The sequence below is a fragment of the Frieseomelitta varia genome, unplaced genomic scaffold, assembly GCF_011392965.1.
Source record: "Frieseomelitta varia isolate USP_RPSP 00005682 unplaced genomic scaffold, Fvar_1.2 scaffold_587, whole genome shotgun sequence".
NCBI classification, from domain to species: domain Eukaryota; kingdom Metazoa; phylum Arthropoda; class Insecta; order Hymenoptera; family Apidae; genus Frieseomelitta; species Frieseomelitta varia.
Genome location: NW_025110353.1, coordinates 204,713 through 228,665, shown reverse-complemented (window position 1 = coordinate 228,665; position 23,953 = coordinate 204,713). Strand labels below are relative to the sequence as shown.

The following is a 23,953-nucleotide window of genomic DNA, read 5'->3' as shown; positions in this document are numbered from 1 at the left end:
CTCCGACAAAATTTCGGCTTTATCTCGATGGATAAACATGTTCGCCATGTGGTTTTACATTTGGCGTACAAGGTGCGCGTTTCTTTCTAACCGATAAGATACCTGGGCACGGGCCCAAGGGACGCGCGAATCTCCAGATCGAGATTACGTCGTGTATCAGTCGTATCTGCCCCGCAGAATCTGATGCGTGTCATCGATGCCCTCGCAACGAGTTTCATTCTACTGTATTAGTTATATTTGTTTCTCTCCCCCTTTTTGTTTTGTTTCTTCTCATTTTTTTTTTCTTTTTTATTCATTCTCGCGGTTGGGTATCGTACGAATTTCAAGCTACCAATCGATTAATTTCCAACCGTTTAAAACGGTTGAAAAATTGATATTATCTTATGATTCGAGACTGGTCGTTCAACCAAATTCTACAAATAACTCGGAGCGTTAATATTTAAACTCATTACACGTACGATACGCCATTGCTGAATTTAAGTAATAATTTAACAGGCCAGAAAGCGGCCCCTGGTAATACCTCAGCATTCACGTGATTACGTGGATTTCGGTTGGAGATTTAAATTCGTTCGCCGATACTACGAATATCGGAAGCGCAAAATGGAGTACATTATTTTTAACAATTCGAGAGAAACTAAAGTGAGGAATCAAAATTGTTTCCGGTAGAAAGAACCAAATTAGAACGAAATACGTCAAAACTGAATGTTTCAAAATGAATTGTTCGTCGAGATATAAGATATAAAAAAGGAGGTTAGGAAAGTCGCTTCGGCCAAGTCAGATGGAGATGGGCGCGAACGTTACGTAGATCAAAACTGAGATTGTCGGCCGAAACTCGATCGTAAGTTGGAAACGCGCGGCGTATAATTAGCGCGACTGTTGCAACGGATACCCTGGGCGTGCGGTTTGACTTTGCATCGCAGCAACTAATTGACTGTTGAAAGGTGGTTTCGCGGTATCGATTCGTCGCTGAGTTTCCGTGGATGCCACGAAAGATGGTATTAATATGATACCGATAATTTGCCCAACGGTCGCAATTGATAACAGTTAATTAGATGAACGAACGAGGCACGTTTCCGATTGGAATTCCATTAACCACGATGACGTTTACCTGCAATCTATTACACGGTAAATACTACAACGAAAACGAAATTAATCACATCGCTGCTACTACCACACGCGAGAGAATCCAAGACGAATTTTTCGGCTGAACGAAGGCTAAACTGACGGAGGCTAAACCGACGGAAGTAAATGTCAGCCGACATCAGATCACGAGGTCAAATCGGTGGCTCGAGATGGAATCACCCGCCTGTACTATCCCGCCTTTGGTTCTTACACCGCGACGTTTCTGGATTACCGGGAATCTCGGAATGCTTTACGATCATCCGAGAGCGCGACATCGTGGCATCGAAGTAAACGGCAAAGTCCTTGAAATCGGGGCCCGTAAAAACCATACCCGCGACAACGACCTCGCCGTTCCGTACTCCTTACATTACCACCTGCCGACCGTTCTTTCATGTCCGACGATGAACGTAATACGAGCACGCGAGCCACGAAAAATAATCGACCGATCGATCGATCGATCGATCGGACCGAAGGAGAGGAGAACTCTTCCAAGTCTTGTTGGATGTAACGAAAGGACAGAAGACTCGGAGTTTCTATCGAGCGGCGGTCAAGGAATGGAACATCTGGGGAATGGAAGAAGAAGAAGAGTAGGCAAAAGGACGTGGGGCCGGATGGACGTGGTGCCACCGGACCGGGATACCGCAACAACGCACGCTCCTGGTGTATCGCTCGGCGGGCGGCTGGTCGCAGACATGGGCGCTACAAATGGGCGGGCCAGTCCGTGGTGCCCTCGGGTCACGAGGAGGAAACGCACGGCCCTGCCGGCCACATTGGGCTCCGGGTGCAAGCAGGACGCACACGGCCGCCCGGGAAGACAGGTGAGAGAAGGCGAAACGAAGGCAGAGGAGACGAAACAACGCGAGAGTTGGAAGGGGTGCAGCGTTCGAAGGGAACGTAGGGGAAGTCCGACGGGGTCCGACGAGACGGCCCGAGAAGGGATCACGGGGCCTGAAGAGGAACAAAGAGAGAGAGAGAGAGAGAGAGAGATTGTCTGGCCTGAAGGAGAAGGGAGAGACGACTGGAAAAATGGTAGGGATGGCTTGCATCGGATGGGATCGTTGTACAGAAGGGGAGAGAAGCGCCTCGAGGTAAAGAGGGCCCTATCAAGGTGAACCACTTACACTTTACCGACTGGATTACACTAAGCGATCGAACTTGGGCTTGGAGCGGAGAGGGAAGGGTCGCTCGCATTGCGTGCGATCCCCGATGCCGAGAAACCGTAGGAGTAAGAGGAGGAACGACGAAGAGGCGAAAAGCAGATGCGACCAGAGGAGGGAGAAAGAAGGGAGGAAGGAGCGTTTCTAGCGGCAGAACTTGTTTCCCCGCGAGACGGCCACTGTCCGTCAGCTGATGCCGACGCGTTCCCCCGTCGCGATTGTTCGCGCGGAATTCGCTCGTCCGGCCTCGGCCGCGATACCGAATAAAATAATTTGCCGCTTAATCTCGAGCATGCTTCCACGCGATGGTTTTATGAAAAGCTACGCGAAACGACGAAGACCAAGTCGCCAACTTACTGTCTGCGTTCTTGGCTCAACGCGCAAATTTACGAGCAGAGGCATTTACTTGCAGCGATATTTAGGCACGTCACGATGAAGAGCGTGCGTTCGATAAGCTTACAAGCGACCACCCTTTGGTCCAGGAATTTAAATGCAGGTACGGGGCTTTTACGGTTCGTCCCGACGATCAACTTCTTCTTTAGCTCGGTATCGCGTCTTCAGAACGTCTTCGACAGTGAGTCCGAAGCGCGTCCCACTTAAACGGCAAAATCGGTTTAATCTCATTTGCTCCGTCCCGAATATCCATTATCCGATATTCCGTATCCGAAAGCAAACGCGCCGCATTTCGAGAATCGTGAAAGTGAGTCGAGGAGAGCCAAGCACGCGTATACTCGGTTCTCTGGTTCAGCAGGGATTATCAAAGGATAACTGAAAAGTCGAATTTCCTGTGTGTAACCCTTTCCCTTTTGTCCCAAATACGAGGCTTTACAAAAACCATGGCAAATACGTTCGACAAACACTTTATTCATTTACGAAAAGTTGCAAGAGGAGAGTTGGCTTTCATTCATCCATTGGACGCGATTCAAAAGGCTCCGCGTAGTCTGCGAGAATCGAGGTTACAGGTCGTTCGATCGGAGTATAGGCTCTCTCTTTCTCTCTCTCTCTCTCTCTCTCTCTCTCTCTCTCTCTCTCTCTTTCTCTGTCTCGGTGACTGTTGGAGCATCGAATTGCTCCGCGAATGACCGGAGAGCAGCCTCGAGCAGCACATCCGACGTAAATGAGAGAGAGAGAGAGAGAGAGAGAGAGAGAGAGAGAGAAGACACGTTCCCATTTCCTTGTTCGAAGAGTGTACTAACTTAACGTCTTCGAAATTGGCACGCACGTTCCTCGCACTCTCTCGGTCGCGATACAAAGTGAATATCGTGCAAACGGAACGGTCGCCCATGCCCGTTCGCAGCGCGTCGCTTTCTCGAACGAAATTCCGCGCGCGAAAGGAGAACCGACTGATTTATCACGCGGCCGGTCAATTGAAAACACCTGCAATTTCACCGGTTTCCGCATTGCGGTTTCGCAATCGATCCGCCGGCTTCGATTAATATGCCCTGTTACCCGATTAGTAGGTTGCGCCAAGTTTATTACCCGAGCGCGCGATGGAAGAATTGCGACGCGAGAAACTCCGGGGCCCCTCTAATAAATTCCTGAGGTCGAAAAGTCATCCCCCGGCACGGCGCGGCACTTGGAAACGCGACCCAATTGTCGAACATCGATTCCTTTCCACCCGCAAAACCCACTTCGCCTTTCTTTCTTTCCTTTTTACGCCGCGATTGCCCGACACAAAGAGCGTACTTACGTTTGCCTGCCCGCGCCACTTCGTCTCGATACGTTTACCACCGTCTTATTACGGCGACGATCGCCTCGATCAAAGGGGAACTACACGCTAAACCGTTTATTATTTTATAGGCTAGCCAGTAAACCTTCCACTGGGCGGGATAATTTCGCGATATAATTAACTCGCGTACCTTCGTGTACACTAACATACTTGCAATTAGTTTCTTTTTTCTCTTCAACTTACCCCGGAGGAAAGCGAAGTAAAGGTGGAATTGTTTTTCTGGGGTAACGTCGATCTTTTCTCTCTCTCTCTCTCTCTCTCTCTCTCTCTCTCTCTCTCTCTCGCGCGCGCGCGCGCGCGCAGATTTGAGCGCGGGAACATATCACCGCGAAGTTCGCAACAGTCGGAGAATAGTGGAACGCGGCGAGATTTCAGGGTTGGCCAAAATTGTCGACGATATTGCTTTCAAAAAAAAAAAAAAAAAAGAAGAAAAAAAGAAAAAAAGAAAATCTGCGCGTTCGCGTGTACGTTGAAAAGCGCAAGGACTTTATGAACGCGCGTACACACGTGTCGTCGTAACTTTTTTCGAACCGATGCAGCCGAGGGGAAACAAGAGGAACACGTGAACACAGAGCACAGGTAGGAGGACGGTGAGTGAGAGAGGATGGTTGCACACACGGACGAACGAGAGGGAAAAGAGAATTGGTGGAGGAAGATGGCGAGACGTAAAATGTCGTGCGCGCACGCCCGCTCGTAATTGCAGTTTGCGTTTCTCACGCGAGCCATCCTCGACGTGATCTTCGTGGCTCCGTGGCGAGTCAAACGCCACGGAGAGGCGAGGGGCCAGCGATAATTTTCGATCCGCGATAAAATAGTTCGATTTATGTCGCCGCGATGAGACACGATCGTACGAAAGGATTTTGGCAAGAAGCTCGCGCGACAGGGTTTACCCAGAGGAACGTCTCTATGGAGACTTGCGCTTTCGTTATTTACAAGCTTAATATAGGCGATGCCGTTCGAGCGCGTAAAGCGCGGGAATAAAAGCAGAATCGAGCGACATGTAAGTTATAGACAGCATTAAGAATTCCAATGGCCAGCGACTGCCGGTCTCGAGATAAATCAATGATGGAAAAATGGAAAAATGTCGATAGGAGAGACGTTAAAACTCACTGACCTCCGGCTACGAGGATATTAATGCGAATACGAACGTGCTCGCATAATAAGAGAGAACTACGTCGACTTACCTGTTTTCGACATTTACATATCACGGCTGTTCGAAACACCGATTAGATGCTTCTTCTTAATAGGATACGCTGAAAGTTTTGCTCCTTGATGTCGCAAGCAGGAGAACGACGCGGAAAACGAGACCAGTCACTTTCATTTGCAAGTCAAATTCGTATTTTGTCGTGTTTGATCGGTTGATCGGTATTATCATATGGATCGTTAAAAATTTCGTCATAAAATTTTTTATTTAAAAAAAAAAAAAAAAAAAAAAAAAAGAAGAAGGAAGAGAGGATAGAGATGTCGATATTGCGCAAGAAACCATTGGCGTGTTGGCGCGATTACACGTTATAATTATTTAATCGCCGATAAAAAGAAGAGGCACGCAGTCGTATAATCTGCGTCATACGCTGGTTTACGACTAAAGATATTGCAGAAGATGGCCGTTCCGCGAAACTGAATGGAATGGCAAACATTCGCGGCATTCGAGAGTTCGTCGATGCTCTGGTCCGCTGACGCAATCGTTTCCGAGGCATTATCCGGTCACGTTGCGCGCCTCTAGCACGTCGGATTTTTCGGCGATCGACCGTTTCGCCATCGTGCTGGCGAAAACCTTCCGCGCGTAACAGCAACCACGTTCCTTGACTTTATCGTTGGATTCCAAAATGAAGTGCGCGACAATTTCGCGCATATCCCGGGGAACGCTTAAAATCATGGCACATACCAGCGGCGAAGGAAGAAAGACGACGAAAAACGTGAAAGCGTGTAAACGCGAAGTAAACGAAAGTAAACTAGAAAAAGAAAGGAATGGAAAATGTACATCGAATAATCTATTCAACGTTCTCGCGTGGCCAATAGAAGCAGGACCAGGTTCAATACGTATTCACGTATTTCGATTCAAGTTCGATATCAGAGCGTTTCGTGGCTTTAGGTTAGGTTTTGCTACTAGGTATTTATACTTGAAAGTATCGGTTTTATTTTCGAAGCTCATTCGATTATATTTGAAATCCAACGATTAAAAGTTCGAATCTATCCGTGGGTTAGAAGATCCTGTTTTTCATTGAGGCGAGGGAACGTTCAGCTAGACGCGAATAAAATATATGTTACACCGTAACGAGAAATAAAACCAACTCATTTTCTGGCGATGTTTACGACACCCTACGCTGACTTGCGCTACCCCTTTCTCGTTTTTATGATTTATCTCGGTTTAAATACTTTTCGACCGTACGTCAGCTTCAAATTTCCCTCGGCCATTTTCCTGTTCAATTTTTACGTTCAACGAGCGTTCGAGTTTTAACGATTCGCCCCCTTTGTTCACCCCGCGTATTTCGGCGGACGGCGTTCACCTCTTCCACGTCGTTTCTTCGTTAATCCAGAAATCATCGGTGCTGAAAACGTTCTTCCGTGGCGTTATCGAGAGACGTAAAACGGCGCTGCGTTTGATGTTCATTGTTAAAACTGAGATCAATGGCCGATGTTGGGACAACAGCCTAGTATTCCTGTGTACTGATTGTAAAAAGGACCGAGTTAAGCCACTTGTGAAATATGCACAGTCATCAGTTAAAAGTACTACTAAATATTTAAACGACCCGCTCGATTTCGTTTACGGCAGTCGGGGAAAATCGAAAATATCCACGATGATGGACAGTCGAGGCACTGATCTGGGATTCGTAATAATAATAGACATGGCACGGCAAATATGAACCGATTATTAAATATAATAATAATAAATATATAATAAATATTATATAATAAATATATATAAATAATTTATATATATAAATTAGAGATATATAAATAAAATTCGAGATTTAAAACAGCTCCAATTTAATTCCAATACCCACGGATTCCGAGAAAAAAATCCGAGAAATTCGAACGAAAGAATTTAAAGACTTATACAGAGTTATAAATCGCAAGGAAATATATATTCCGGGTAGCCAGAACACTCGTCGCGTTATTCTTCGACGGCGACGGGAACGCATCGATGCGAACGCGAGCATGTTGCACCCTTGAAGCGTAGTTTACGCACACCGCGTCACACCCGAATGGCACGCGCACGTGTGACACGCGTGCTCGCACGAGCGGCCATCGTCAAAACGATTCGAGGAGCTTGCGAACGATTTTCCTGCGCCTGGTTGATCGACGAATAAAGGACAATTTTCAAAGGGGGATTTTTAGCGCAGGGGTGCGGCACCGGTATCGAAAACGTTGCCTTTTCAATTCCATGTTTGCACGACACTTTTATTGTTTGCCTTCACGGCGACTTAGTTTTTCGTAAATATCACCAGGGCTAATTTTCTGTTTGCTTGCGTATCGTGCGTACCCGTTTTAAATGCTAAACATCACCGTGAGATTATGTGATTCCGTATTTTAATTACAACTCGCTGGCCGAGGCCAACCTTATGCACGCTGTTTATGTTTCCCAGTTGTTTAAGGCGGTACATATCACGGTCGGCTTTTTAATTCTCTAAGTCTTAAACGCTCTAACTCGTTGTGACTTTGTCTTTTTTTTTCTTTTTCTTTCGACTGGGATATTTGAAGACTCATTGTCTACAACATGAGATGATTGTAGCCACGTATCACTCGGAATATTTTTCTTCTTTTCGACAAATTAGAATTAATTCACTGGTGCAACACGAATATGAATAAAGATGGAACTGAAATGATGGAAGTGAAATTAAATGTTGTCCCAAAAAACTTCAATCTGTTTTTACGATGATCGGAAAAAAACCGCAAAGCCATGCTGAAACGGTACGCAACAGTTGTAGTCAGAAGTAGTCTTTAAAAATAAAAATTGATAAGTAATACCACGTGGTGAAAGTCGGAAATTCGCTGCAAAGCGATAATTGTTCTTCGAACAATTCGCCTGGCAAAATTTTATAAATTCCGCCGCAACGGAACTGTCGATTTTCCCGAGTAGCTGTTCAAAACGAACTTTCGACTGCTTGCGCGAATAATAAACACCGGCCACAATTTAAACGCGTTGCACGCGTGTAAATTGTCGAATCGCGTTACGCTGCCGTATTGAATTTAACGAGCCTTAACGCGGTTTAATGGTATTTAGTTATAAACTCGCGAAACTGTCGATAATAAATGACAAACGTTTCGTCGACGATGAAACGACAGTTTCTCATGCGTAACTTGTTCGTCTCATCGTTCGTCTGAACGACCTCGAGAAACGAGGCAAAGAGGATGGAAAATAGAAAGTCGCGGGCCAACACCGGGCGAATGCGAAGTTGCGTTTGTATTTGACGGTTGAATTCGTTGATATTTCGTACGAACACGTTGTGACGATAAAAGAAGAAAAGAAAGAGACGAAGAGAGTGGCATAGCGAGAGACAAATGATCGCGTTTTCAGGGACAGGTACGGTGCAGTGGCTTAATAACAAATATCTCGTGCGAGAAGGCAAATTAATCGCGCGACTTTATCTCGCGATCGCCACGATACACCGAGATTCCAGCGCGATTTAATTAATCGATCGACTGGCGAAGCGAATCGCGTAATTTCGCGCGATCAATTTCTTTAAAGTGGACGCTGTAAAACGCCCGCGGTAACTGTTACGTTATTACAGGCCGTATTTATCGAGCAAATATCCGCGTAATTATTCGTGTACGTACCACAACCGCGTGTACGAAAACCTCCCCGAAAGTCCTTCTACGCGAATTTCCGGAAAGGGAAAGAGATGGCTACGGTCGTGTACCGTATCGCCCTGTACAGTTCGCCTCTCAAGCTGCTGCTCCCCTCTCTTTGCCCTTCCTCCCGTTATATATCAAAATAATAATCTATGGTTGGAACGGAAGGCATTAAAAGACAAAGTAGAACGCAGAGGACACGGACGGCGTGCTCGACTAGGGTGGCGAATTACAGGCATTATTTATGGCGACGCGAAAGTACAGCGAAAAATAGCGACGACGAGGAGAGGGAGATAGCAAAAGAGAGAGAGAGATAGCGAGAGGAGAGAGAGGAAGGCAAGGTACGCGAGAGCGGACCTTTTTCCTGCCACGTGGCCAGAGACGCGTTTGTAAATTGCTTCCGATATGGACGAGCGAGACTGGCACGCGTGCTCGACTAGTCCGCGCTGGATTTACGACAGTTTGCTTCTACTTGGTTCTTTTGCTCCACCCCTTCTTCCTCTTCACCTCTTCTTCTTGCCTGGCGTGGACTCGGAGATTTCCGTGGGACTCGTTTGCATTCGTTGCCTCGACAATGAAGCAAAGCCTACGATTTACATTCCCCTGGCCGAATTCGAGGCTAAACTGGCCGTTATCGTCGAGGGAGCACGATAGTATCGTCGATACGAAAGCGGATGCGGGGAGAAAAAAGGACCAAAGTGACGTGGAAAAAGGAAGCAAGAAGGGGAGAAAGAAGGCAGGAAAATAGATAACAAAGTGAAAATCTACGCCGATGTGAAAACGAACGCGGCAGATCGCACAACGCGGACGAAAGAGAGGAAACGGATGGACAGCCGTCGCGATTTACGCTTACGAGGATTATTTACGAAACGGCGTAATGAAAATAACGAGAACGGAAGCGATCGGAGAAATATTTATATTTGTCCGGCGTGTCTCTCCTCTCGTTTTCTTTTTTTTCTTTTTTTTTTCTCCCGATTCGCACGTGGCAGGCGCGCGCGTGCGCGTGCAACACGCCTGGCAAATCGCTCCCCCTAAGCGAACGAGCGAGTAACACGCGCGCGCGCGTACATTTCAAGTTTTACGACTCGACTCCTTTTCTTTCGCTCCAGGCACACGCTTTTTCACAGGGCGGTAGTTTCGCGAGCTCGCCGCTTGTTGTTTCGCAAACCAGGACCGTTAAAACCGCCTCTGTTTCTCTCTCGACGCGACGGCCGTTGTGCCCCCGGCCACTTAACCGGCGTGTGTGTACGCCTCTTCGCCACTTAACGTCCCGACGACACCTCTTTCTCTCAATGACACTGCCACTTGCTTGCTTGCTTGCTTGCTTTCCACCAGTCGCTTTCCAGCAGGGGCGCGCGTGTGCCTGGAATCTGGAATCTCTCTGGCGTCGGTTTGTTTTGTTTCAACGCGAAACAACGCGCGCAGCGAGAGCCACGCGCGCCATGATACGAGCCACTAAAACGTCTCATTGCGAGGAAATTTCGGTAAGTGGCTTGATATGTGGATCCTTGCCGAGCTAAACACTGTGTAACGCGAATTCCAGCGCTTTGTCACCGCTTGCGCGACGCCGCGTCGCGCCCCTGAATTATGTTTATCACTCTAGCCATTCGAGTGATGCACGAGCCTAGTTATCATCCTCCCCGTTACTCTGAATGCAACTGAAAGAAAAAAAAAAAAAAAAAAATAGGAAAAAGGGAAAGAAGAAATTACGCGAGTTAGAGCTTACGACACGGACAGATAGATGTAGGAACCCATCGGAAACCTACGGTGGCAGTGATCTGTCACAGAGCGGTCACAAAGTGACCCGAATACGGACTTTACAAGGGGCACGATGTTAGCTCGGGCGAACGATCGCGACGATACGGGTCGACCCTCGGGTCCGGCATAATTTCTATTTCGATCATTAGAAGACAAAACGTGTTCACGTGTGTGTTGGCCAGATAGTATCGGGACAACAAGGCCAGCAAGGGAGCGGAACAGTGTGTCGGCCGTGTAAACGGTAGACGAAAGAGAGAGAGAGAGAGAGAGAGAGAGAGAGAGAGAGAGAGAGAGAGAGAGAGAGAGCAGAGCAGAGCAGTCCAGCCTCGAAGCAATAGCAAGTGGACCAGTGGGACAAGTTGCCTCGGACCTCCGGAGTGGCACGAGAGCCGAACGAAAGAGATTGAAAAGAGAAAGAACAGAACCGTAGGAAGGAACGAAGGAGCGAGGAGAATAGAGGATCGAGGAGAGTTATTACGGACAGAGGTTACGTGGTCGTTGCTGCACTCGTAATCGCGCGGAATATCCCGTGCGCTCGGCAAGAGTTTCCAGTTGGAAACAGGAAATTCTTGAATCCTTTCGCGAGGCCGCAGCCTTTTATTTCCTCGTGGCTTCATGCCTCGTGGCTTTGCAATGCCACCTTGTATTCGTGCCTCGTGGCTCGCCTGGCTCGCTGCTCCGTAAATTCATTTTACTTCAACAATTCTAATTTTGCTATCGCGTTCTTCTTATACGTTCATTCGACGATTAATGAGGTTGCTCGTCGGATATCGCAGTAGGATACGTTGGATTACCCGGCGATACGTTCGACGAAGCAACGTCGTCGTTCCCTCTTGTGTGTACGCGATCGTTGGACGACCGCTAGACAAATGATGTTGCCAAGAAACGATTTGATCGATCATTTGATGATCATTGATGATATATCGGATAAAGAGAAAATACCGATATAACCGATGCAAACGGTGCTTACGCAACGAAAATTATCGAAAAATCAGAGACACCGATTCCCACGACCATAGACAATCATAGATTCACAAGTTACAATCACGTCCGCTTTATGTAAGACTAATCTGTACACAATTTCACAACACACCAAGGAGAATCGAAAGATTCTCGGACAATTTCGGAAGAGAAACAGCGAGGTTTCTAACGTATTCCGGCTTTTTTCTTTCCAGAGTTCACGGTGAGCCGATGACGTCAGTCAAGAACGATCTCGACCAGGAATACCGAAGATAGCGGGAGGCCTGGATCGCGGCTGTAAGGTAGGCATCTCTTGTCGGCAACGCTAGATTCCAGTACGCTGAACATTCGTACGTATATTATGATTGCCACGTCGATACGTGCCGCCGGGTTTGTTCAACCCGTTCTTGAACTTGATACTGCCTGGCAAGGTAGCCGACAAAAATAAGCGGGGACTTTTGCTGACGAGATCGCAACACTATCGGGACCGACCCGTTTCAAGTCTTTTGTCGAAAGAGGTTTCCAACTGAGAAATTCGTAGCTCCGTTTCAATTTTGACAAATTGACATTCAGGCTGTGCCCTTTTCAAAGACAACTAGCCTCTGTATTATTCGTCGCTCGAGGTAACGCCACGTTTGTCACCTCGTGGGCCAGCAAATGATAACGTCATTGTCATACTTTGTACGACAATTACAATATCCTTGACCTATCAGTCGCATCGTGCAAAATGAGATATCAGCGATGGCTGATCGCCGCGAGGTTTTTCTACTCTTGTACGTCATTTCCTCTCGGAGGAAACCTGGCTGCTCCCTTTCGCGGCTGTCTCTTCGGTCGAGCATTCATTCGGATATTGCCGAATATCTCGGACGGATAAGGCGGGGGTCGGCTTCGTGGCGCTTTGTCCGGCGCGCACAATGGCGCATGGCGGGGGAATAATAAGAAACCGGTGGTTTCTCGATCGAAACGGTTGAAATGCGGAGGAAAGGAGAGGGAAGAGGGGGTGATCGCAGAAAGACGAGAGGCTGGCAAGAGCCGCGCGTGCATCGTTGCAACGATGGGAGACAACCAGGAGAGACAAAAGATAAACTCGGCCGAATCTCTCCTCGAGATACGATTCGGCAAATCCACATTTGTATATTCCCCTCGCGGAGAGCCGGGTCCCAGGTCCAGCTTTCTCCTCGATCGGTTTCTCCGCGTTCCTCTGCCATCGCGATCGGTTCCCCGCTGACGAGCCTCTTCTGCCGCTGGCTGAAACTCGGGGGGAAGACTCACGTCTTGTGTCCCACGTCCCAGCGCGTTTCGCCACCAGTCACCGATCCACCGGCCGGAGTCGACCTTACGTGTTTCATCCGTGTATGTGACGCGCGGAGAAACAGCAAAAATAGAAAGAAACCGAGGGGGGAGGGAGAGAGGGACGGAGAAGGAGGGAAAAACGAGGCAGCTCTCCCGCGACGAGCGAAATTCAACTGTCGTTCCGAATAACTATTTACAACTCGGGGCTCGGAGTTGAGAGACCGGCCGGATTCTTGCATACGAGAATACGAGGCGGCCTGTGCTTGCCTGACTGCCCCGGGGCGACTCCGCGGGAGGAAGGCGCACCGTTTCGCCTGCAGGGCGGTCTGGCCTCATTAAACGTTGCACGGGGGCCACGCGAGATCGCGGTCCGGTCGTTTCGCAGTGTGCAATCGTCCCCGGAGATCTCTGTCATTCGACGGAATGACTTTTCGCGTCGTACAACCGCCACCGTCGCGTCGTTCTCGTCGTTGTCGTCGAGAAACGAAAAGTAAAGGCCAACGAAAGTAAAACGACTGGAATCGGGCGAGGGGCGACGTGTGGCAGCGGGGCAAAAGGCGGGAAACGACGTCTCGCGATTACCGGCGATTTTTGCAGAAGATGAGCAAAGTGGGAAGAGAATGGAGAGGGAAAGACAGTGTGTGTGTGTGTGTGTGTGTGTGTGTACGCGAGCGTCACGTCGCCACGCTACAGTAAACAAAGTAATTAATGGCGATCGGGCAAATTAAAAACGTCGCTCCGTGTAAATTTGTTATCGCGTTTGTCCTTTCGAATTTATTCCGCGCGCTTCGCTCTCGCGCCGGGCCCGGAATCACTTCCGCGTTTACGAGCCAATGACAGGCCGTGCGACCGAACCGATTCAACCAGTCCGTTGTTTTTCCGCGGAGCTTCGTTATGAACAATAATTCGTTTCCGTCCGCGTGGAATCGTGAAATCGTTTAACGAGACGATTGTCGCAGTTCGTTTCGATGGTCTTCGGGTATCGTACGCGACTCAGTCGAGTCGATCGTGCGATGATTGTTCGAAGCTAAGCTCGTCTCGCGCAACAGGGAAAATTTCAGAGGTCGGGAGGTACGCGCGAGGTACGACGGGTTGGAGGAGCAGCAAGAGCAGCCACGACAGCGCGCGAGTTTCACTTCACCGGTGCATAAAATTGGCGTTAAACGGCTAGTGGCCCGGGCACTGTGGACGAATCGCGTAATTAAGTGAAAACGTTTAAACGCACGCGCGTCATTGAGCCTTCGATCGACGATTCCAACCGTGGGAATTTATGAAACGTCACGTTCCCCACTCCGGCCGTTTCAATTAACGGGGCATAATTAATGAGATCGGACGGGAAAATGTTTGACTGCAGGTTCGACGACTCCGGCGAATAGGTAATTGGCGCGGGTTCTTTCGACGGATGGGCAAAGAAGCGAGCGTGCACCGAGGGGGGAAGCAATGATATAGGCGCGAGATATCACGAGTTAAAATAATACTAGAGAAATTTATCGCGGTCGCGGAGCCAGCCACGTAGATCGTCCATTATCTCTTTCGCTCGAACCGGAGAAGTTGGCCAGACTCTTCTTTCGGTTCACGGCAACTTCTGCCGCAGATAACTGGTGCCCATAAAGCGTCCCCTATCGGGGTGAAAGTTCAGCGGGACATTATTATTGCTTTCCGGGAGCCGAAACTGGGTGAAATTAAAAGAAAACAAAAGTCGATCGCTCCGTTCGAGCGAGCAGCGTGTCGAGCGGCCATCGCGTCGACCGAGCTTATTACTTTTTAATTAAAAAGCCGCGAGACACTCCCGACACTCGCGTTGATCCGATGAAACGTCGAGTTCTCACCCCATCGTACGTGTGTACACACACACACACACACACGCCTCGCGTATATCTCGCCTCGCGTTTGCTCTCGCGGTTTTTCGATACGCGTCCAGACGAAAATCGAGCATCGTTTTCGGCGCGGTATCGCCCGGTATCAGCGAAAACACGATATCCACTGACAGTGTGCCGTAAAACGGACCGGTCGAATCCGGCGAGAAAATAAAAACCGGGAGAAAGGGGGCGCGAAAAAAAATAGGAAGAAAGAAAGAAACAAGGGACGTAGGTGGCCGAGCCTGGAAACAGAGGGATCCTCCGGCTAACGTAATCGCTCGAACCAGATAAAATCGGAGCGTAAGCCGCAATAAAATCGTAACGAGATTGCGTCGCGTGGGCGTGGCGGGCGGGCTTCAATTATTTCGGCAAGCGTGGCCGGATTTAAAACGGCGAGCACTCGCGCACGTTTCGGGGAGGTTTACGCTGAAAATTATTTTACAATTTTATAGGGGCGTACAGGGTTTCCGCGTTTTGAATTTTACACGGGACGTACGTACGTATCCCGTCCCTGGCTCTTGCACGGACACGTGCGTCCGAAAACCGTGTTTTGCCGTTACGTGTTGCCTTTTCCTACAATCTCTACGAGAAGGAACCCTCCGTTTTCGCTTTCACTCGTGCTTTCGCTCGCTATTTAACACCCACGCTATCGGTTCAGCGTTATGATCCGATTCTTATTCCAAGATTCATCGATCCTGTTGACGCTGACGTAATCACGTCGTTCGTAACGACTAATCGAGTCGCCTTCAAATCTAGCGCGAATCGATTCAGACTCCTCGAAATCAATATTAAAAAAACTTTCACTTTCCCTGTGTGCAATTACGTATTCCGATGAAATGATTCACCAATTGCGGAGTGCCTTGGCCACGTGCAACGACTGCTGGATTTCGTATTTACAAAGGACAACCGTGCGCGTGAATATTTTGTATAACGAAGCGCGGCTCGAAGGTCCACCGGTACAAAAATATAACATCGTAATTACTCGTCTCGCAAGTTCGGGACTTACGCAACCCATCGCGTTTGCATAATCAGATCCGCGCGCGCGCGCGCGGGTCCCTCGCTCGAAACGTCTTTATCGTTGCCGTCCCTTTTCACGTAATTGTGCCATTGCGTGTCGCATTTTAGCTGCGCGACGCTCGTCCGAAACCGCGCCCCACCCCGTGTAATTAAATATGCGTAAAACACAGCGAACGCTCGAGCTTCTTTGCCAGAATCCTCGATACATTACGTAATTAACGCGTCGTGTTTCCCCGCTTTCGCCCCGATCAGAGAGAAGTTGGAACGAATCCGTTCGCCTTTTACTACGTCGCTGTAATTTTAACATTGCCTTACGCCGGTATTTATTTTTGTTCCTCTACTTTGCAACATTCTCGGTCATCTGAAACTAGTCGCGACATAGGCGAAGCGTGTATCATGATTAAAATTATCTGCCGCTTTCTGGAAAAACGTTCGAGATAATACTCTGTATAAGAAACCTGAGAATCAATAAGGACGGTTCGGTTGAACTCTCTTGTACCTTGTCGAGCCACTCAGTATTCTAATATCCAGTATTACGCGTCCCAGTATTCTAATATCCAGTATTACTTTCCTTTGCTAATAACGTCAGAAATATGTTTCTTAACTGAGTGACCACTATGCAGTGCTGGTGTCCTCATCAGTATTTTTTTTTTTTTTTTTTTTTTTTTGTAGTAATCTTCTTTTATCACATGATTCCTATTAAAAGTAAATTACTCGTTGCGATACTTAGATCACGAGTCTGCGTGTTTGGGAAAATTTTCCGTCCCCAGTCCAGGAAACGAAGAAATTTTTGGAAAATCGCCGTGAAATTTCATCGCAAATTCAACGTTATCCTAAAAAGGGAAACGAAGAGTCGTTCGAAGGAGGATACAATGGAGAACGCGGGGCGCGAGCAGGCGTGCGAGTTTTGGACAGGTAACACAAGCACGGGATTAATTCCAGGCGAGCGTTCCGGGGGATTCGCGGGCTCTCGCGCGACTCTCAGCTTGTTTCGAGTTTAAATACTTTCGCTCGAGCGGGCCGGAAAGAGGGTCCGACTTAATTTATCGTGCGGGTTAAATACTGGGAGCTCGGCGTAAGAAGGGATCCCGGGCCGTGGCAAAGAATTGCGCGTCCGACGAACCGTCCGCGTCCGCATCCCGGGGGCTCGACGATTCCGCCCGAGCGCGCTCGGTCAGCAGCCAGCCAACTCTATCTTTTTCGCCTGTTCGGCCCGCAGTGCCGAGCTCGTGGAGACGCTTTGAGAATCTCGAAACATCTGCTACCATCACGGGCTCGACCGGGAGCCCGTGAAACACACAATCGGTCCACACGTACCGCCTCCCCGATCCCGATTTTATCGGGACAGAACGCGTCTGCCCCCGGTGCTGCTCGATCCTGCCCCGATAAAACCAACTTAACTTTTCGCTCAGCAACGCGGTAAATTGCGGAACCGTGGCGAATCGTCGCCGGGAACTCGACGATAGCGGAGATTTCTGGAACAAGAGACAGGAATGGCTGGTTTAAGGTGTTTCCATGGATCCAATGGTTGTGAATTTTTACACGGCACGTTGTTACACAACGACGTGTGTTGTATAACTTACTTGCACTTACTCGTGGCGTCGAGTTTGGATCCTAGGTATTCAGTAATCTCACAGCACTGGACTGTGAACTTGTCTTGTCCAACCAAAGAAATGAAAATTTTGTAATTAAACGCGAAAAGATTCATTTAGAGATTCAAACACTTGAAATTGTAAAGTGTCTCGACAACGTCGATTACTCCGTGATGATGAAGGTTAGACCGTTTCTTGATCGAACTGAAAATTCTACCGTTTCTGACGTACGGTTGACCGCGAGTCTGTTTTTGTTAGAACAGGCTAGTTTGAAAAGACGAGCCGTTTGATTGCTCTGCTAAAGGTCATTTAAAAACGGTGAAATTAAAGCATCGATAAAACGATCGATTCCAACTGTTTTTAGATGACAACAAACATAATAGATGCTTCTTTGCCCTGATCTAGTAAATATTCAAAGGAATAGTCCAACATAGATATAAACGAAAACATAAATCAGACTGCAAGAATGTTCAATATTCAGTATACTTGCGCACGATTTAACTGTATCATGAGCCACATTAAATGACCACGTTAAATAGAGCAAACGCGTTTGGCGGAATTTAGAAATTTCCAATTTCGTGACATTGAGGTAACTGACGATGTCGCGAGGTCAATTCCCTCGTTTGGTTATTTGAAATAAAACAGAGCGAAATTTCGAGATGCAAACTAGCAAGTAGATCCATCAGTAACGTGGTTTTGTCGCCTGATCTCGACATCGCGTGTTGGAAATCGAAAAACTACCGCGATACCACGGCCTGCCGTTTCAGTCTCGCCGAAGTTCCAGCCATGAATCATAATTTAAGAAGCACGGGGAGCTTTGTCTCGCAACTTCTTGGGTATCCGGACGAGCGTATCTCGGCGCGAGAATTCGTCGACCCGATCGTATCGGCCGGCCCCGTCAGCCCGGCAACTTTTTCTCCCGCGGAACGTTTCAATTTTCTGTATTCCCTGGACGACGATTTCGCCGTGCCGCTTGGTCGCCGAACCAAGATCCATCGATGGGTCAGCGATGTTATGCTTTTTAGAGCGTTCGGTAAATAATGTATCGCCCCCTCGTCGCCGTGATTGGGACAAGAAAACTTGGAATTCTTGACAGCAGCGCTTCCTTCCCAGCCAGCTACTCCAACTCTTTGAAGCTCGGCGCGTTTCGATCAATTGCTTATTCTTATTGAGAATATACGTTTCGGTCTCCGCGTTGCAACCATAACATACCAAATTCTCGTCGGAATTCAAAGCGTTTCGAATGTCTGGCCAATAATTTTCACGAGAGGACTCTAAAAAAAAAAAAAAAAGAAGAAAAAGACAGAAAAAAAAGCGACGATCCGATGTAACGTGTACATTGTAACTGGGATGAATATTTTATTGTCACCAGGACAAACAAACGATCCCCGCAAGGTTTCGCCGTGGCACGGATCTCTGTCAACAAACGCATGGAACCGAAGCGTTTGCTTGACCAAGAGCTGTTCGATCGTTCCGATTCCCAGAGCTGGTTTCGATGCGCACCAGCCACGTCTCAATATTTGGGAAGATATAATCGGCTTATAGTCTCCGGACGGTAAGTCGGGACGGGGGCCCTACCTGTGCTGCTCGCGTTCCACGAACGTGACATGCGAACGGGTCCGAGCATCTCTCTCTCCCTCCCTCCCTCTCTCTCTCTCTCTCTTTCTCTCTTTCTCTCTTGGTAAAGAGAATAACAGAAGCAACGGGATCGTGGCTGACACAGCCTAGGGAAGAAAGAGAGAGAGAGAGAGTCCAGGGGCCCTCGGACGTCGTCGTATCGACTCGGTGAGGAACACGAGATTTCAATTACTCGGCTACCATTTCATCAAACCGGGACTCTTGGCCTCCCCCCCCCCCCCACCCCGAGTGGCCGAGGAACCCTCCTCTCCGAAGGAGTAGCCAGCCCTTACCAGCTGCCATGTCATTTCTAACGAGCGACGAAATGGGACAGACCTGCATACCGAGCGAATTCGCTCTTGTCTCTTGTCTTTCGCTCGTTGCGCTCTCTGGAAACCAGATCAATTTTCGAGGGCAGCGTGAACGTGGAGATTTGTCAACGTCTGCTCCGCTCGTTCCCCGGGGATCAATATGACTAATCAAAGTAACATCGGGATACCATTTACACGTCTTGACGCTTAACGCTTAACGCGTTCGCTGCAGATTTGATTTTCGTTGCAACTCTCTCTCTCTCTCTCTCTCTCTCTGTCTGTTGATAAATTTTCAAACGATATCTCTGTCTCTAGTCTCTATACAACTAGCAAGATAGGGATTGACTCGAGTTTATTAAACGTTTTTACTGCGATCTTTCGTAGCGATAATTGCTACGGATACTGCTCTCGGTAATGTCAGAGATACACGAAAGACACAAACGCAACGACGCGATCGAGAATCAAGAAACTAACGACGAGAATCAGCCAGACGCGAAGACGTTGGAACTTTCCCCGAGATCTCGGTTTCTCGCAAGCCACCGCCATCGAATTCCATTGCGATGGAATTGCGCGGTGAACTCGGAAATGCGATTCGCTGGAGTCCGGACGAAGAAGAAGGGACGAAGAAAGAGAAAAGATAGAATTCGTCGGTGCGCGTTTATCGCGGCTTAATCTAAGTGGATCTGCGTGATACGGAATAATCTCGGTATTCATCCGCGGAGAAAATAGAGGAAATAAAGAAGAAACGCGAGGGGACGCAAGAACGCCTTTGCGTTCGCCTTTGAACAGCGTCGTTCCCCTTATCTCGTTTGGCGAACTACTACTAGAAACTGCGAGGTAGGCCGGCTGGCGCGCCTCTTATCGACTTCCTGGAGCTCGTTAATGCTCGCCCCGATACTAATTAACGAGATGCGCGGGCGTTTGTCATCGACGCGCTCTGCTTCCGGTGAAATTTTCTAGCCCCCCTATACTCGGCCCCGGCGAGCCACTTCGCGGAAAAAGCCACCGGGTAAATAAAGCGAGTTGCCCTGTTGTCCAGATAACCGTGATCAAGATCGTGCAATTACCACTCGAGAGTTCGTAGGGTTTTTCCCATTGAAAAATCGAAGCGGATAGAGAAAAAGAGAGAGGCGAACTGTGGTGCTCGTTTGCCGCGGTTAATCCCGCGAGATAAGGATGTAAGGAGCCTCCCGTTTTTATTCCGACCAATATGTGTATCGCGATGCGCGTTATTTCGCTCTCTTCGACGATCGTCCGACCATCGAGAGTCATTAAAAGCTGACGCAATAAATATCGCAAGCTTGTACGAAATCCGTTACGCAGCGTTTACGGCTGGCTTATCTGTGATTAACGATCGAAGGAATGCGCTTCCAAGCGTTCATGACCGACGATCGACGTATCTCCTTTTCGCCTTGTTTCTACCTTCTTCGTCCGTTCGTCTCAATTCAAATCTACACTCACATCGCGCAGTATGGACACGAGATTTCCCTAGATCGAGTTCGTCAGAAGTTTATTTATAGTTGTCATTAAAAATGGCTAAAAAAAGATCGTCGACAATTAAATCGTCTTTGCTCGATCAACGCTAGAAATTCCGCTGTTCGTTTCCACTCGGCCAGCGGACGCAGTTCCCCGTTGTACTGAAATTTCACGGCGCTACCATTCGCGAGGCCATTCGCCGGAAACGTACGAACAGGTGTTAAGGAGTTTTCCCCTTTTCCGATTGCCTATTCGTTCTACGAAATGTTTTCGGGCGTCGAGCAATACATATATTCGCGCCGTAAGGGACGGAGATGTAGGAGCAGAGCCCCGCTGTTCGGGGAAATTTATTAAAGCTAAGAACAGAAGAGGAGAGAAAGACACAGAGAGACAGAGAGAGAGAGAGAGAGAGAGAGAGAGAGAGGTGTTCCGGAGTTTCGGGCTCGCCGCTTAAACACTGCGGTGTTACATAATCCTGAAGGATTAACCGTACTCTCGCCGGATTAACTGGCGGAGACGGATTCTCGAGGTCCTCGTCAGCCTCGGACGCGCTTCGCCGACCAAAAATATCAAAGCGTGATCGTCCACGCCTTCGACAGATCTCGCGTGTAATCCTTCGCCGCGTTACACGATTCGCATCGTTTCGAGGAATACTTGTAACGAGGCGTGATGTGCTTGCATTTGCTCCTCCTTTTGTCCAGATGGTCTTTATTCCTTCGTCTTCCGCGAGACAGGAGATCCTTTGACTGCAAATGTTTCCCTATGGTTTTGATTCTATTTTCCACTCGCGTCCCGTTCTGTCTTCAAATTTTATTCTCGGAATTCACGTAAAAGTTCCTTTCGAAATGACTCTTGAATATCTAATCCTCGTTTGAAACTGCGTCGATCCCTTCATTTTTGTTATTTTGATTCCTTAAAAAAAAAAGAGAGAGAGAGAGAGAGAGAGAGAGAAAAGAATAGAACAGAAGCGTGAAAAATAGCACAGTTAAGTAATTGAAAGCGGTTAAAATTGATTAAAATTACGAGAGGTTTAAGCTAGATTTACGACGCTCCAGATTAAGCAACGTTATCTCCGTATTAAGCGAAAGAAGTTTAAAGACGTCCGACTGATAACCAACTCGCGGCCGAGTGAACCAACGACTATTTTTTCACGAGAGTTTATTACCCGGGCCATGCATCATTTAACCATTCTGTTAATTCGCTTTTTTAATCGCGATACATACAAGGCGAAGGGAGGCAATGGATCGGCGAATATTTATTTCCGCGGTCGCGCGCGCGTACGAAGAGGTCGCAGTGAACGTTACGTGTTCATGGTTCAACGTTCCCGCGCCACGCGATACTTAACTGTGCCATAGCGCGATATTAATATTCGAGCTAAATCGGCCCGTACATCATCGCGCGCAGGGGCAGCAGGGAAAAAGGCGAGCCGCGAATCCGCACGATGCCGTGGAAACACGGACAGGAACATCGAACCGCTGGAATTATTGCGACAGAGTTCCGAGAAGGCGCCGCGAAATTTCTTTGCTTCGGCGTGGGCCATCGTGAAACAACTCATTTCGAGGAAAGGGGCCTCGTCCTCCACGCGCGTTCCCAACGATTCCCATCAATTCCCTGCACCAACAGCCCCGACAGATTTAATTCCTTTCGTATTTGCGAAAAGACGTAATGATCTGAGAATTTTGTCGCTCGAGCACTCTTCGTTTCCCAGTCACTGCGAAAGAATGTTATTTGCTAGGAGAATTGGATTTTATTAATACTGACTGATGCTTCGTTCAAAAAAAAAAAAAAAAAAAAGAAAAATGGAAAAAGAAAATTAAATTTACGTAATTCTTTTTCTAGGACTTTCATAAGAATAATTTCTCGGACAGTTGCCCGCAATTTTCACCCTGTGACTTTCGAAACAACGAAAAGAAGTAAAAAATCAACGGAGACTTGTCCGGTAAATTTGATTATCCTTGGGCGTCTACGAACCGGGTGTTCGGTCGTTTCTTTATTAAATAACGATTGGGAAGAGGTTGCTTTGGCACGGAGAGATGTGCGATACGCATTTTTTTTTTTTTTTCTTCGTTCACGAAGTTGGCCCCCTTAATGGACGAATACGTCTCGCAAAGGTCGGATCTCGGGCGCGCACTAAAACCGGAATTAGATGTATCGGCCCACTTGTCATTCAAGGGAACCGGGAGAAAATGACAGAGAGAGGGAGAGAGAGAGAGAGAGAGAGAAAGTGCGTCGGGCTCATTTAAATCGAAACATTCGTGATTAAAGGTAGATTAGACGGAGGAGAGGGCTGATGGTCGATGGTCCACAGGGAGAAAGGTGGGTCGTGAGCCAATGACAAAAAGAAGAAAGGAGAAAAAACAACGGCGACGGACAACGTGGAAAGAATGCGTCGCAGCAGAAACGATCGTAAAGTCCTGACGCGCCGGGACGTCACGCGAGACGTTCGCCGAGCGAAGAGTAGAGAAGGCCGAGCCAACAAAATCGTAATCTCGCCAGAAGGAAAAAAAAAAGGAAAGAAAAGAAAAGAAAAGAAAAGAAAAGAAAAGAAAAGAAAGAAAGAAAGAAAGAAAGAAAAGAGAAGAAACACGTGGGATAATTATTCAGATATTCCCGAGAAGAATGTCCGAGGTATCTAGATACCTTTAATGGAGCAAGCTTTCAGCCGTTATCTGGCCAAGGCTCACTCGGGCTTTTACTCGGCTCAGTCGCCCGCGCAGATAAAATACACTCGTAGTCCCCCCAATATAATTAACCGCTATCGGAGCGCGCGGCGTTCTGCTTTCTTTTTTCTTTCTATCCTCCTTTTTTAACCTCTCGTTCGTTCGTTCGTTCGTTCGTTCGTTCGTTCGTTCGTTCTCCCTTTCTCATCCCTGTGTCGTTCGTTTCTTCTTCTTCCTATACTTCTTCTTCTTCTTCTTTTCTGCCTCTTTCGTTTCTTTTTCATTGTTTCTTGTTCGTCCTTTATTTCGTCCGAATCGAAATTCCATTACGAGCCATTTATTTTATGCGTGCGTGATCGTCGTGCGCGTCCCGTCGCCGGCCAACAGACGGGCCATGATAACAGGAGAAAATCGTCCGTGCTCCGAACTGACGGTCGTTATATTACGAATAAACGGAAGAAAACGAAGTCTTTTCGTAGCGGGCACAGAACTACGGAAATTGTTCGATCTTTGAGCTTGTCTGGAAGTATGATCCCATATGTAAAGAGTTAAAAGTACGATCTTTCCGTTTGAGAACAAATTTCACTCGTAAACGATCGTGACACGTA

General features: G+C 48.0%; 1 long non-coding RNA gene across 2 annotated transcripts in view; it reads left to right on the top strand.

The window, feature by feature from the left end:
• LOC122534338 overlaps window positions 1-23,953 on the top strand; it is a 137,702-nt gene that overhangs the window by 53,926 nt on the left and 59,823 nt on the right. For both annotated transcript variants that reach the window (XR_006307863.1, XR_006307864.1), the window contains one exon: window positions 11,736-11,822. This is a non-coding gene — a long non-coding RNA (uncharacterized LOC122534338). The remainder of the gene's footprint in view (window positions 1-11,735; window positions 11,823-23,953) is intronic.